This window comes from Silene latifolia, chromosome Y (genome assembly GCF_048544455.1).
Source record: "Silene latifolia isolate original U9 population chromosome Y, ASM4854445v1, whole genome shotgun sequence".
NCBI classification, from domain to species: Eukaryota; Viridiplantae; Streptophyta; class Magnoliopsida; order Caryophyllales; family Caryophyllaceae; genus Silene; species Silene latifolia.
The window spans coordinates 49,947,754-49,959,969 of record NC_133538.1 but is presented as its reverse complement, the minus strand read 5'-3'; the positions used below and the strand labels follow the sequence as shown (position 1 = coordinate 49,959,969).

At 39.7% G+C, this 12,216-nt stretch overlaps 1 non-coding gene across 1 annotated transcript; it reads right to left on the bottom strand.

Moving 5' to 3' along the window:
• Window positions 1-469: 469 nt before the first annotated feature.
• LOC141637113 (small nucleolar RNA R71) lies at window positions 470-576 on the bottom strand. Its single transcript, XR_012541675.1, has one exon. It is a non-coding gene; the product is annotated as a small nucleolar RNA R71 (small nucleolar RNA).
• Between the last annotated feature and the right edge of the window lie 11,640 nt (window positions 577-12,216).

Genomic DNA, 12,216 nt, shown 5'->3' with positions numbered 1-12,216 from the left:
TTAGTGAAGTTGTTCAACCCACTAGTGAGTTTGTCAATCCTTTCGCAATAGAAGGAGAAGAAAACCCATTACACAATACCCCACAAAATCCACCTACAATGCCAAAATTCTCGTCACACTCCGTACCCACCGAGGAGAATCTACCAAATGGTACTCCTACACCGCAACATCTCACCGGAAATTTTATTGCCAAGTCCACCTTCATCCAACTAGTTGAGAGGAGCCAATTTGGGGGAATGCCTAGTGAGGACCCTCATTCTCATATGGAAACCTTTTTCGATTATTGTGATGCTATCTCTCAAACGGGCGTGACTCAAGACCAAATTAGATGGGTCTTATTTCCTTTTTCCTTAATCGGCACCGCAAAGCAATGGTTGAAGGGCCTTGATAAGGCCACCCTTGGAATAGATTCTTGGAAGAAGTTGGCTCTAGCTTTCTACAAAAATTCTACCCACCGGAAAAGACCAACATGCTAAGAGCTCAAATTACGGGTTTTAAGCAAAGGGATGAAGAGTCTTTGTATGAAGCTTGGGAGCGGTTCAAGGGAATTTGTCGCTCATGTCCTCACCATGGACTTAGCGAATGGTTTTTGGTGCAACAATTTTGGAATGGTTTATATGAAGATTCTAGGAACATTCTCAATATGGGATCGAATGGAATGTTCACCGAAGTTGATGACAATCAAACATGGAACAAGATTGAGGAAATGGCGGTCCATAACTCACAATATAGTAGGCCTCGCAAGGCTACTAGAGGAGGAAAGCATGAAGTGGACGCCGTTACTCAATTAGGTGCCCAACTAAGCTCCCATATCGATACAATCAACTTGAAGTTTGAACAAGCTATGGCTAGACTTGAGGAAAACTCAAAATCATCGAAGCATCATGTCAATGCCATGACGGCCTCCTCATCAATCCCAAGTGGGATATGTGAGAATTGTGGAACTTTGGGTCATGACCCAAGTGAGTGTAGGGGAACAACCGAACAAGTTAATGCTTTCCAAGCTTACAAGAGTGGTACCCCTTATTCCAATTTTTACAATGAGAACACCAAGTTCCATCCAAATCTCTCATACAAAAGCCAAAATGTTCAAAACCCTCAAACAACATACACTCCACCACCCATGAGAAACCAAAATCAAAGACCCTTTTACAATCAAAACCAAGGTTACCAAAATCAAAATCCATACAATCACCAAAATGACCAAGGTTTTGATGTCCAAAAAGCGGTCCTCCAAATGCAAAAGAATCAACAAGAATTTTTCACCCAAATGCAAAAAGATAGCCAAGCAAAAGAAACCACCATCAACAACATTCTAGCTCACACCAAGATGTTGGAAACACAATTGACTCAACTAGCATCTTCAAGCTCACAAAGACAAAAGGGGCAATTACCACCTCAAAGTAATCCCCTAGACATGAAACGGTTAGTGCCATTCACTTGAGAAGTGGTACAAGGTATGAAGCACCGAAGAAGCAAGTTGAGGATGAAGTTGTGGAAGCTAGTGAAAAGGAAGAAATTGTGCAAAACTCCAAAGATGGAGAATCATCAAAAGAAGAAAGTTCAAAGAAAAATGAAGACAAGGCCAAAGAGAAGGAGCCCATTGTGATTAGACTTCCTTTTCCAAGTCGTCAAGCCAAGCCCAAATTTGATGATCAACTTGGAAAGTTCATGGAAATTGTGAAGAATTTAGAAGTCTCAATTCCATTCACGGAATTAATCAACCACGTTCCGGCCTATGCAAAGTACATGAAAGATATCCTCACAAAGAAGAAGTCGATCCGGAAACTTGAGACTATCGCCTTCACTAAGGTGAGTAGTGCAATACTTCAAGGGAGTTCACCTCCAAAGTTAAAGGATCCGGGAAGCTTCTCAATACTGTGTACCATTGGCGACACGACGATCAACAAAGCCTTATGTGATCTAGGGGCTAGTGTGAGTGTCATGTCGTACTCGGTGAGTAAAAGGTTGGGAATGGGAGAGCTTAAATGCACCAACATCACACTTCAAATGGCCGATAGATCGACGAAGACACCATTAGGGATATGGGAAGATGTCCCCGTGCGAATTGGGAAATTTTTCATCCCGGTGGACTTTGTCATTGTTGATATGGAGGAAAATTCCAACATTCCAATCATCCTAGGAAGACCTTTCCTACACACCGCCGGTGCGGTTATTGATGTGAAACATGGAGAGCTCACTCTAGAAGTGGGAGATGAAAGCATAACTTTTAATCTTGACAAGACCATGAGAGCTCCTCGTTTGTATGAGCCATGTTTCATGATTGATCATTATAGCCGAAAAGATGAAAGGAAGAAATCGGAACTCCAATGGAGGAAGAAAATTGAAGATGCTCCATTCAAAGAGCAAGTGAATTGTGACAAGGAGAGCTTGCAAGGCTCATCAAAATCAACCAAGGAAGAAGAGGATGGCCTCATTGGCCAAGAGAAGAAATTGGGAGAGTTGTCTTCATCTAAGCAAGAGATTTTCAATGATCAACTCAATGAAGTTTGGGGTCTTTGGGACGACGAGTTTGAAGGGATTTTTAATCCCTACATTGGGCATGCCATCGATCATGATCAACAACAAGGGCCACGGTCTATTGAGGACCTCTACCATAATAATGAACAAGCTTTTGATTACTTTTTCAAGGTGTTGAGAAACATCAACAACACCTTGAACATGCCCCCTTGACATCTCATCAAGAATGAGAGTTTGGTGGAGTCCTCCCTAAACCACCACTTGTAAATATTTCTAACTCCCTAACTTGCATTTAAATTCTTGTATTTCATTTCTGTCATTTTTAGATTTTTATTTACTTTGATCAAAATAATTGTCATGTAAGAGAGAAGTGAGGGAGGGACTAACAACTTCAATTGATGTGTAGTGCTTTACCTTAGTGTGGGGATGGCAATTGCCTAGGCTATTCATGCCTTCGTATTGCCCCCACAATGAAGAACACAAGCCTTGAAAGAAAGAATGGAAGAATGATAAAGGGAATGCGCTGTGCACGGATGGAACTGAATCCGTGTACACAGGGGAAGAATCCGCCCGTCTTATGCAATCCGAGCGTCCTGCAGAAAAGACGCCCGTCCTGAACTGAGCTGAAATTTGAAATTTTCTTGACTGTTGAAGAATCCGAGCGGATTCCAGAGAATCCGCCCGTCTTGAAGAATCTGTCCGTCTTGTGGAAAAGACGCCCGTCTTTGCAGCTGAGGAAAACAAACAAAAATCTCTGGACAGAAATCCGTCCGTCTTTGAAGAAATCCGCCCGTCCCGTGTTCAGTAAATCCGAGCGGATTGTACCAAATCCGCCCGTCTTTAGGCGAGCTTTTGCAAAGATTGAAGAAGCAGAATCCGCACGGATTGAGCCTAATCCGCACGGATTGCCCCCTGATTTTGAAATTTTTGGCTTCTTTAAAACCCCTCCCACCTTCATTCATTCATTCATTCATTCATAAACACTACCCACAACATCAAAACCCTCATCCTCTCCATCATAAAAACAAAAACCCTCAACAACATTCAACAAAAACAAATCAAACCACCCTTCCAACAACAAATTAATCACTCCTTCTTCAACAAAAATCAAAACCAAGAACAAAATCTTCAACCTTTGAGTCAATTTTTGTTTTCATAAAGGCAAAGCCTTTCACCTTAAAATCGATTTGGGCATACTACAAATTGAAGATTTTTTATTCTTTTCTTGATTAAGCTCATGAATGGCAAGGACTAAGGGTGCAACAAAGGCAACAAAGGCACCAAAGGCTAAGGCACTCTCACAAAGGCAAAAGGCTCTTCAAACAAAGAAAGCTTTGGCTATGGTGGTGGCAACACCAAACTTGGAAGTGCAACAACAACAACAACCTTCTATAGGACCATCAACATCCTCTACTCCGGTAATTAATCAACTTTTGCATTATCCGGAGGTAACTTTTTTTTCCGATACCCATAGAAATACCTTTGTCAAGTTTGCTATGAAATCTATTCAATCAACCAAATTCATATGTAAAGATGCCTTGGAAAAATTGGGTGTTCTTGAACAAACAAAAGCCTTTTTCAAAGCCATGGGGTTGGAGAAATTGTTTGAAACAAAGGAATTGACATACCCCTCCCTTGTCTTGAAATTTTTAAGTTCTTTGAAAGTCACCAAAGTTGAGAATAGGGAAAATATCGAGTTTCGTCTAGCTAATGTTAGTAGACGCATTATCTTTAAGGAATTGGGTGAAATCTTGGGTCTTAGTGATGAGGAAAGTTATTTCAAGAGTTATGGAAAGTATGACCCCGAACCTCTTTGGGAGGCAATCTCCGGGAAGAAATTTGAGGATTTTCATGCGTGTCGTGCTCTTTTGGTCCATCATCCGGGCATAAGAGTATGGCACAAGGTTGTGGGAAATACCATAATTGCTAGGAAAGACACCAATCATTTCACAAGACTCGATTTTATTCTCCTTGAATCGGCTTTGAATATCGGAAGAATTCACACCAAGCCTTACAATTCTTTGAGGCTATTGGTTGATAGATGGCTTAATGTTGATAATGGGAAGAAGGGCACGACCGTTATTGTCAATGGCGGCCTAGTCACGGTCCTAGCTAAGCACTTTGATCCTAATTTCAATAAGGATAAGAAGTACAAAGCAAAGGAGGGTGGCCATCTTATTGATATGCACATTATGATTCACAAGTTCAAGTGGGTTGCCCATAACCCCCTTGACACTAAATTTGGATGGCTAACTAGTGAAGCTAGATCGTTCACCTTACCCTCGAAGATTTGTCGCCTAAGCGTCCACCGGACCAATTATCTACTTCCCCTTTCCGAAGAAGCCGAGTATATCATTCAACAACAAAAGGGTGATCTTGAAACCCCCTCCTCTTCCATTGTCATACCACCTTACCCCTTTGAGTATGAAGAGTTCAAGCCGGAAGGAATTGAAATTGGGAAAGACTATGTGACTCTTCTCATGCAAGCAATGCACAAGCAATCCCATGAAGATCGGAAAAATGCGTATTTGGCTCAATATCCACCCCTCCTACATCTAGCTAGGCAAGGACTCCTTGATCCATCTTGTCCTTTGCCTAGTTGGGCGGATAGAGAAGTCTTATTTCCGGGTGCATCTAGGGACGTGGTGGGAGATAATGAGGTTGTTGGAAATGATGAAGAAGTTGATGATAATATTGAGGAAGAAGCAATGGAAGAAGAAAGAAATGGTGAAGATGATGAAGAGGAAGATGAGGAAGAAAGTGAAGAAGCAAATGACAAGGAAAGTGGCAATGTGACCACTTCTCATAAGGGAAGTGGTGATGATGATAGCATGATGGAAGACTAGCAAGCCTTGGAGACTCCTACACTCCCATGGTTTGTCTATATCTCTTTGTATTTTATTTCATTTTGATCATTGTTGGTTTAGTCCTAGCAACATCAAAGGACTCACACCTCGGTACCATTGAGGTGTTCTTATCTTATTGTTCCCATTTGTAAAATCCAAAATGACAAACTAGTTTCATGCATAGCATAGTGTGTGCATGAACTATACCCATCATTGGACATTAGCAATAGTGTCTCACTCGGTTTGGGGAAGTTAATGCATACGCAACGGGAGGTAATCTAAATTATCCTCTCCGTCATAACAAAAACCATGCATCATGTAGTGTAGCTTAGTATAGAATTGCATTTAGTATAGAAATCATGCATCATCTTTGCATAATTTCCATCATTTTGGCCATTGAGGACAATGCCCATATTAGTGTGGGGATGGGAATTCTAACATTTAACTCTTATTCAAAAACCCATAAAAATTGAAAAAATTGAAAACCCAAAAACAAGTTCATTTCCTTTGTATATATTGTCTTGTATATATTGTGCTTGTTTTATCCTTGTTCACATTGATTGACTACGCCACATCTGAGACATGAGGATATTGAAGACCGCATGGTATGATCTTTCCAATCTCCTTTTTCCTCTTTATGTTAATGACTATGTGGCTTTATCTTGATTGATGCGATATAACAATGTGAATCTAGGACTTGCATTTAGATCATATGTCATATTAGTTGGTAGAATCATATGCATTAGGATGTTTATATGTTAGTTGCATCATGGCATGTAGTTGCATGTTAGAAAAATTTTGGGAAACCGTCTACTTCGGAAGCTTGACAAGTGTATATAGGCCCTAGTAGATGCTTTTTATCCTTAAGACTTTGCTTGTTAGAATACTTGTAAAACACCCTAGGATGTGTCATGCTAGTATCCTTTGACCCATGGATTAAGGCCGAGTCAAGAGTACCTTGTGGTGTGATAACTCCTTGGCTACCGTTTATTCCAAGGTGACCCTTGAAACCATGCATACAACCATCATTCATCCATGTTCTACCATATATTTTTGTCATCAAAGGGAATGGGCACAAAAAGAAATCAATTTGAGTTCAATGAAATGAAAAAGTGAAAGAAAGTTTGCAAAAATGCATCAAATGAAAAGAGGAGCAAAAAAATAGAACTCCTAAGCTTCAAATACAAGCCACCCTCGTTACTAATTGGGGTGACTTTGAAAATGTTCAAAAAGAAATGCAAAAAATTTGTCAAGTATTGAAATGCCAAAAATCAAAAAAGAAATGGCAAAGAAAGTGTTCTCAAATGTTATATGCCACAAGAAATTGGGAGGAAAAACAAAAACGAAAGCAAACTCCCAAAGTGAAGCTCAAATACTATCGATCCCTTTTCCATCTTATCCATTTTTGTGCATGGTAGAGAGGGGACGACCCTTCTTCTTGTCTAGGCAAGAGGGGGAATTCCGCGATCCTCCAGTGTTTCTAACACCATAGGGAGTATACTCTTGACAAAAGCATTTAACGATTGAGGACAAAGGTACCCTAGCTTGACACAACTTGGAGGTGATTTATTGGTATCCTTCTAGGCCTAGTAGTTTGAACAAATTGCATCTATGAAGGATTGTGTACCCTTGAATTGCTTCCCTTGTAGATAATTTCCGCCACTTAGATGAGGAAAGTGGCTATTCTTTTGTAGATGCATCCATTACTTGACTTTGTGTGCTTAATGATTGGATGTATCGCCATTTTGGCAAGCCCTACCTTGCCTTGCAAGAAGGCATCCTACCTCATGGTTGTCTTGTTGTGAGTTGAAGGGGCGGAGTGAGACCCGCTAATTGTCTCATATCGGCTATAGTATTAGGATAGGTTAGTATTGGTCTTAGCCTTTGTCACCTCTTTACTCGGGACGAGCAAAGGTTCGGTTTGGGGATATTTGATGTGACCATAATTGGCGCATATTTAGCACCCGAATTACCCTTGTTTCCATGCTTTTTAGTGCTTATTGGGGTCATTTCTTATCTTTAGTTCTTTGTTTTGCATATTCTTTGAGATTTTGATCCCTTGGTAGGAAAGGAGTAAGAATCTTGCATTTTCATGGCAAATCGAGACTAAATTGATCAAATTCAATGACCAAGCATCAAGGAGAGACAAGATTAGAAGGCCTTTGTACATATCTTAGTAGAAGAGCAATGTTGAGAAAAGATCCTTGAGTCCCCAAGGAAATCCCCAAGGAATTTATGAAGAAAAGGGAAGAAAAGAAGAAGTTACCACGCTGACTGACAATCCGAGCGGATTGTCAACAATCCGCTCGTCCTGTCCTTGCACAATCCGAGCGTCCCAGCTGGAATCCGCTCGGATTCCCCCTCAGCAATCCGCCCGGATTCCCCAGAATCCGCTTGGATTCCATCGCCCAAATCCGGCCGTCCCGACCTGAATCCGCCCGGATTCCTTCACAGCACGGTTTGTCTTCTTCAAGCTACGAAAAGAGAAGCCCTTCTCTCCAAAAATACCGGCTTCTCCTTGCTCAACTTAAAAAGTGTAATTACTAGTTTAGCCCTTAGTTAACCCTAATGCATCCTCCCTAATTTTCACTATAAATACCCCATTAGGCTAATTAGAGGGGCATGTTCTTCTTATCAATAATTAGTGTAGATAATATCAATCAAATCTCTCTTCAATATTGTAATCAAGTATTAATCAAGTTTTAATCCAAGTTTTAGTTCTTTAATCTCTCTTTTGTTCATCCTTTATTTTGGGTAATTGAAGATTATTTGGGTTATTATTGGGAGATTGACAACCTCTCAATCTAGCATTCAAGTACTTCTATTATTCTTGCTTTATTATTGGAATCATTAGTAGGTATAGTCTCTTAATCCCTTTTTAATTATTGTTATTTACTTTCATTTATTCATCATGTTTCATATTGTTGGTATGATTGACAACCTTGCTAGCATGATCAACATGATAATGAGTGAGTAGTCTCTTAGCTAGGGTTAATGGGTGATTAGGGGAAACCAACATGGGGAATGATTCATGCTTAAATTAATATGCTTTCATATCTTATTTGCTTGCTTGTTTTGATCTCAACTCATGCACATGTTATATTTGATGAAATGCTAAGCCTATGAATCCTTGCATTTACTATCATCTCCTATATTTTCAATGAGACTTGTAAGACATAACCCAACTCGAGTCTCATTAGACCATGCATGTTGTTGAGTAGGGAAGATTAAGTCGACTTGTAGGTGTTGTACAATCTAATCGATTCGGCTCCGGGACCCAAACTTTCCTAGGATTGTAAGATATAACCCAACTCAATCCATCACAACAATAATTGCTTGCTTATAATTTGAGAACATGTTTGTATGATCATATCCCATGATTCCCCTATGACCCCATGACACCCTAGTGCCTTTAATCAATTGTTTACACCCCTTTAATTCATCTTGCTTGTTTATTTTCATTGTTATTCTAGTTTAGTAACCTTCTACATCAACCCAATTTGTGACACCCCTTAGACGCCACTAGTTACAATAGAAATCTCATTTCAACTCCCGTCCCTTGGGATCCGACCTTTACTTGCCTCTTTACTAATTGTAGAGTTGCTTGTTAAGCTATAAATTGTGTTTTGATTCGACCGTGACCAACGACCACATCTATTTACTTGTGAATACGAAACGGACCGATCATGTATGTTGAGGTGGATGTGCGGACATACAAAGAATGATCGATTAAGGAATGGGGTGATTAGGGAAAAGGTAAATGTGGCGCCAATAGAGGACAAGATGATGGAAAATCAACTAAGATGGTTTGGCCATATGAGAAGGATACCTACGGACGCACTAGTTAGGAGGCTGGAGACTTGGAGAACAGAAAAGGTCCCTAGAGGTAGAGGGAGACTGAGACAGACATGGTTGAGAGTGATAGAGCATGATATGAGATTTCTGGGGTTTGAGGAGAGTATGGTAACGGAGAGGGCACAATGGAGGGAAAGGATACATGTGGATTTTTAGTATTTGATGTTTTTTGACATATTTAGTGTTTTTATTTAATTTTTTTTAAAAAAAATTATTGGTTCTTCTCTCCTTTATTACACCTTTTTTACCAACCACTTTCTTATATATTTTACTAGGTTTACTTTTAAGGCATTGCGGATCCTTAATTCTATTTCGATTTTCAAAATCGTTTTAATCTTTTCTCTCGATTTAAATTTTAAGTTTTTATAAAAGAAATCCGGAATTTGATTTTTAAAACCTGGAAGTTTACCTTGACATTGCATTACATTTTCGCTCTCCCTTTTGTTTTTCATTTCCCCTTTTCTATTCGCATTTTGAGGTGTGCGTTCACCGAGGGACAGTTCTAAAGGATGATTCATTCCAGCCGACCCCAAATCATTTTGGAATTAAGGCTCTGTTGTTGTTGTTGTTGTTGTTGTTGTTGTTGTTGTTGCCTATTTGGGAAGCTTGACAAGTGTATATAAGGCCCTTGTAGATAATTTTTCTCCTTGAGACTTTGTTTGCTAGAAATCCTCAAGACACCCTAGGATGTGTCATACTAGTATCTTTTGACCCATGGACTAAGGCCTAGATAAGAGTACCTTGTGGTGTGATAACTCCTTAGATACTGTTTATTCCAAGATGACCTTTGAAGCTATGCAATCGTTCTTTCACTTCTATCATCATTTTGTCAAACAAAAAGGGAATGGGAAAAAAACATCAAATTGAGTTCAAGTACCAAATCAAAATCAAATGTTTGCAAATTGCATCAATGAAATGATGAGCAAAAATAGACTCCTATGCCTTAATAGAAGTACCCTTGCTACAAATGGGGTTACTTTGAAAAATGTTCAAAAATGAAAAATTAAAATTGCCAAGTATCAAAATGCCAAACATAAAAAATGGAAAGAAATGTTCTCCAATGTCAAATTGTGGACAAGGCACTCGGGAACTGCATCCGCGGGATCCACACTAGGCATAATCGACTCGAGGTTCTTTCGAATCGAATTAAGACAAATTAGAGTCGCCACCAATTTTTTTGGGAACTTGGGACCGTTCAAGTCAACTTTACACCTTTCATCGAAAAGCATAAAGCCAATCGACTACGAGTGATTAAAGATAAAGACTTGTACCCTATATCACTCGAATAGAATGACTCTCGTAATCCAATGGTATTTAGACGGATCCACAAACCATAGATCTTGAGTAAGGGGTGAGGGTACGTGTTAGGAAGCCCATAAGGACACCTAACCCCGCCCGTCGATAACGGCCTCTACTAAGTCAAGTGTTGGATTTCAAACAAGGTCATAGCTACTACGATATATGATATGCAAACATCGTTTTAAAACCCTAACATGTGACAACAATTTCTATGTCGTTTTAGATGCAACTAAACTAACTTTGTCAAAGTTGTAATTTAGCATGTGGGTTGATTGATCTAACAACATATAAAACTAAGCAAACAAGGCTTAGGGGGAATGGGGGAGCCGTTGGGATCTATCCTATTACAACCCAGGCATTTCATGCCGACACAACGATAAATTAAAGATACAACTCGATCTAAAATACAACGCTATATACGACACCATACACTACGCATTACACGGCCATTCGGCCTAGGAAAACGTGCACAAGGGGGGTGGCCCACGGCTTACATGACTCACGGCCTTGGGTCACTCCTCGTAATGTGTGCTTTCACTTAATCTCATCGAATTAGACATAGGGCTACGCACCAAAGCATGCATTAGCATAAATCGGGCCATGTTGCTTTAAACAACATGCGATTTACTACGCTCTTACATGCATTGGGGCACAACCATCTAACCAAACAAGACTAAGGTTTCTGGAAGAGGTTTTGACTCGATAAAAGAAAGCTAACTTGAAAATTACAACTCGACGAACAAACGATAAATTACAAGCGACAAACCAATAAAGAACAAACGATTCATAAAAAACGAAGCAAGAAAGACCAAAGGACACGGCCAAGCCACGGCCACTCTAGACACGGCTACCCTAGGTCCTAGGTTAGGTTCATTAGTTAGATCAATTGATTGCGAAACAAGTTCGAAAGCGGGCTAGAAAACAAGTTAGAAACGACGTTGATCAATCGAAAAGATGTCTAGTAAACGCGTATTCTACACGGCCTAAAGGGGTCAAATTAGGTCAAGTTTGCTAATTAATTTAACTCATCGAGTGTTAATAAGACGGTGCTAATCACGCACTCTTATACTAGCGAGAAATTAGTTGAAAGAGAGAGATGCATTCAATTAAGTTACAGAATTGTTAATCGGTTTTAAAAGCTATGTCGATGTACCCTAAAGTGTCTAATTAGGTTATTAAACTGATCTAATATCATCTAAACGAGTTATATGTTAACAATCAGAGGTCATACTAACATGTAAATGGTCCAGGGGTAGGTCGAATAACACGGGAGAAGAGAGGGGTCAAAAGCGAAGAGCGAATTCAGAATTCATTTTATTAATGCCCTACCTTGAACACGAGGATATATAAATGAGACAGGGGTGTACAACCGACTGATGTAGCGGTTTCTTTCCCATCTCAAGTCAACGCGGGTGTTCATGGTGGTACTTTAACTCATACTCGGACTAAACTAGTTTCATAGTTAATGATAACAATCGATAAACAAAATAAACAAAACAATAAAAAACAAACATAAAAAAACGAAATAAAAGAGAGAAGAGGAGGATTTGATGCACCCTCAACCTACATGTATCGTTGACACCGTCTTGGGTCGTAATCGATCGTAGATTTTATCTCGAGATGCCGTCGTCGACGAAAGAATAAAGCAATAACACGTTTTTTTGCAAATCTGGACAGCAACTTTCAAACTGCGATTTCTCACTCGTTTCACGGTGAAAATTAGATTTAAAAGATG